Below are 4360 nucleotides of genomic sequence, written 5' to 3' on the forward strand. Positions count from 1 at the left end.
GGCAGTTGATGAACCAATGCCTTAAACTATGTGAAACACTGCTTTTGGGAAACCCATGGTGCGAAGATGCCCAGGGAACGCCCATTTGCAAGATGATTCCTGTTGATAGGGGAAATTCTGTTTGTCATGGAACTCACTGGTTCAAAAGGTCTTGATTTCAAATTCTAGCTGCCCAGAGGTAGAAGAGGTGGGAGTAAACTGCTAAGCCCCAAACAATTTGTTTTTGCCATCTTCATCCTGTTTTCCTTAAGAAGTTCTTCACACTGAATCCCTTTTGGGTACCTACTTTGTGGACTCATTTTCTTGTCAGTTTCTACCAGAGCTGGTCCCCACTGTGCCCTATTTTCTGCTAATAAATGAGTGTTTGTCTTAGTTCTATAATTTCTAATTAATTTTCCCAATCCAGCTCATTGCCTGTGCCAGTTAACCATCCATTCACTGTGCTGGCCACAGCAGACTATACATTTCTTGCTAGATTGCTTAGGGCCTCACTAAGTTGCTGAGTCTGACTTTGAACTGGCGATCCTCCTACCTTGGCCTCCCCAGCACTCCTGGGATTACAGGCATGGCCCAACACATCCAGCAATAATTGGTTTTTTGAAAAGGTAAACAAAATCAACAAACATTTATCTAGACTAAGGAAAAAGGAGAAGGCTCAAATAAATAAAATTAGAGATGAAAAATGAGACACTATAAAAAAATACCACAGAAATACAAAAGATCATTAAAAATTATTACAAATAACTGTATACCAAAATATTGGAAGATTTAGAAGAAATGAAGACATAGAACACTGAACAGACGAATAACAAATAGTAAGATGATTTCACTGCTAAATTCTATCAAATTTATAAGGAAGAACTAATACTAATACTAATTCTTCTTAAACTATTAAAAACATGAAAGGGAAGGAATTCTTGGAAACCCACTCTATAAAGTCAGCATTACCATGACATGAAAACAAGACACACAACAACAACAAAAAACTATAAAGTAATATCTTTAATGAACATAGATTTAAAAAACCCAGATGCATAAAATATTAGCAAATCAAATCCAACAGCATATCAAAAAGATCGTTTATTATAATCAGATGAGAATGCAAAGATGGTTCAACAGATGCAAATCTATGAATATATCACATCACATCACAAAATGAAGGGTAAGTCATATGCACATCTAAATAGAGAAAAAAAAAACTTTCAATAAAATTCAATATCCTATGATATTGACAAAACAATAAAACTTCTGGAAAAATTATGTATAGAAGGAACATACTTCCATATAATAAAAGTTTTATCAATAAAGCTGCAGCTAACACTATACTGAATGGGGAAAAGGTGAAACTTTTCCTCTAAAATCTGAAACAAGGATGCTTACTCTCACCACTCTTATTCAATGTAATTGCAGACATCTTAGCCAGTACAATTAGGCAAGAAAAAAATAAATAAATGGTATACAAATAGAAAGGAAGGAAGTCAAATTATTCCTGTTTGCAGAAGATGATTCTCTATGTGGGAAAATCTAAAGTCTTCACTAAAAGACTATTAGAATTGGTAAGTGAACTCAGCAAATCTGCAGGACACAAAAATCAACATACAAAACTCAATAGCATTTTATTATTTTATTTTATTTTAGCTGCACAGCTTGAACACTTTTATATTGATCAAATTGCTTTTCAGTAGAGTAGTCACTGACACTACAGGTCAGTGTGAAAAACATTCCAAACTTACAGGAAAAAATATTGATGATCAACTAAGAGCTTTTCAAAACAACATGGCTTAACACAATTATTTGGTTGCTCTGAACAGAACATGAGCCACCAAGATGGCAGGATAGCTGGGCATCTGGCTCCACTGGTTTGGTTCCTGAGGCTGAGGCCACAGACACTTTGCCAGATAAGCCGAGGCTGCTCTTAGCCTAGAATGACAGGCAAGAACCAGAGAACCGCAAACCCTGTCTTCACATCCGACAGTGTCAAGGTCTGAGGGACAACCCCATGGGGACAAGTCACAGAAGTGGTATACACACATCTCAGCATTGATGCTATTGCTCCTGTGTTGCTGGTTGGGCTTTTTTTTTTTTTTTTGTCTTCCTCAGAAATTATCATCTGGGGAAAACAATGGGCCTCTTGGTCCTACAGAGGCAGCAGCCATGGGGAAGGATTGGGAGATGCAGGGTTCTGTCCAGACCTGCAGTGGCCCTCAGTTTCCTCTGAGTTAGAAGGGGACAGTTGGGCTGGAGTGGGTGGGCTCAAGATTTGACATCCTGAGAGTCTGATATTCCAGAGAAGCGAAATTGATCCTTAACCAAATCTGTATAGCTATCAGAGATGTGTGTATCCCATTTCTGAGTAGCATTTAAATAACAAGATTGCTGAGGAAAAAAATCATGAAAGAAACCTCATTCTCAATAGCTGCAAAAAATTAAAATTCATAGAAATAAACCTAAACAAGGAAGTGAAAGATCTCTAGAATGAAAATTACAAAACTCTGATGAAAGAAACTGATAGGACATTAAAAAAAGGGAAAGACCTCCCATATTCATGGATGGGAAGAATTAATATTGTTAAAATGTATATATTATTCAAAGCAATCTATAGATTCAATGCAATTTCCATAAAAATACTAATGACATTCTTAACAGGATTAGAAAAGACAATCCTAAAATTTATATGGAAGCACAAAAGACCCTGAATAGACAAAGCAAGCTTGAGCAAAAAGAATCAAGTTAGTGTTTTCACACAACTTGACTTCAGAATGGACTACAAAACATCATGGTATTATCTCAAAACTACACAGATCAATGGAACTGAATTGAGTGCCTGGAATTAACCATGCATATCTATAGTCAACTGATTTTTTGACAAAAGTGGTAAGAATACAAATTAGAGATTCAACAGTCTTTCCAATAAATGGTGCTGGGAAAATTGGATAACCATATACAAAAGAATGAAATTAGATTTGTATCTTTCACTGATTACAAAATTCAATGCCAAATGGATTAAAACTTAAATGTAAGAAGCCAGACTGGAGAGTTTAGTTGCACTGGTTGTGGCAGTTCAGCACCTTTTGATCAACCATTCATCATAGGATACCCATTGGGCTGTCAGGAGAGAAGGTGGGGGAGAAGCCTTTGGGATCAATCCCTAGAACTGCAATGAATCAATCAATCAATCAATAAAAATAAGAAATAGAACTTCTATATGATCTAGCAAGGGTATATAACCAAAAAAACCCACAATGATTCAGTATGTTAAAGAGACATACTCCAATGTTTACCTATAGCACTATTCATCACAGCCAAGAAATGGAAATAGCTGAAGGCTCCATTATCGTATGAGTTGATAAAACAAATGTGGTCCTTATACACAATGGAATGCTATTTAGTCATAAAAAAATGAAATCCTGTAATTTGCAACAATGTGGATGAAAGTAGAGATTATTATATTAAGTGAGATAAGACAGGCACAGGAAAAACAAGGGTTACATGATCTTACTCATATGTGGAATCTGAAAACATTTCTTGTAGAGAAACCAGAGGCTGGGGCTACTGTTTTTTGATTACCAGAGTAGAGATCAGGGTAAATGTGATGGGAACAGGTTGATCAGAGGAGACTGATTAGTTAGATAGGAGTAAGAAGTTCTGGTGTACTATGGCACAGTAGGATAACTACAAATTACAACTGTATATTGTATATTTCAAAAAAGTAAAAGAAAAAATTTAAATACGTTCACCACAAAAAAATGACAAATGTTTGAGGAGTACATTTAACCATATTTAAATATTTCACAATGTATACAAGTATGAGACCATCACATGATACCCCAATGATATGAACAATTTTTATGTTTTTATGCATCAGTTAAAATTAATTTTAAAAAAATTCAGGGCATAGCTATGTAGTAGAATACTAACAAATATGGAAATAAAAATCAAAATAAGGTTGAGCTATTATTTAACAAAATTCAGAAGACCATAAATCAAATCAAATCAACCTGTTTTTGAAAGACCTTCATGCAATGAAAAACATAAACCCCCCAAGATTGCCAAATGAAAGCATTAATTTTAATAGACCCATAGGAAAGCAAATTGGAAATATCTTTTAATATTAAAAAACCATGTACATTTTAACAAGAAATCTCAATCCTGGGGCTTTCTTTACCCGCAAAGAACAAATGTACCAGTACATCAGAACGTATGTATATGGATACATTTAGTAGTAAGGAAAAAAAATGCTAAAAATGTCAATGATCTTTAATGCAACAGTAATTGAATAAAGTATTCTAACCCTTGCAATACTATTTATCAGTAAAAAGTATGAATTAAAACTATTTCATTTTCAAACATACAGATTTCC

Source organism: Sciurus carolinensis, chromosome 12, assembly GCF_902686445.1.
Source record: "Sciurus carolinensis chromosome 12, mSciCar1.2, whole genome shotgun sequence".
In the NCBI taxonomy this organism is placed as follows: domain Eukaryota; kingdom Metazoa; phylum Chordata; class Mammalia; order Rodentia; family Sciuridae; genus Sciurus; species Sciurus carolinensis.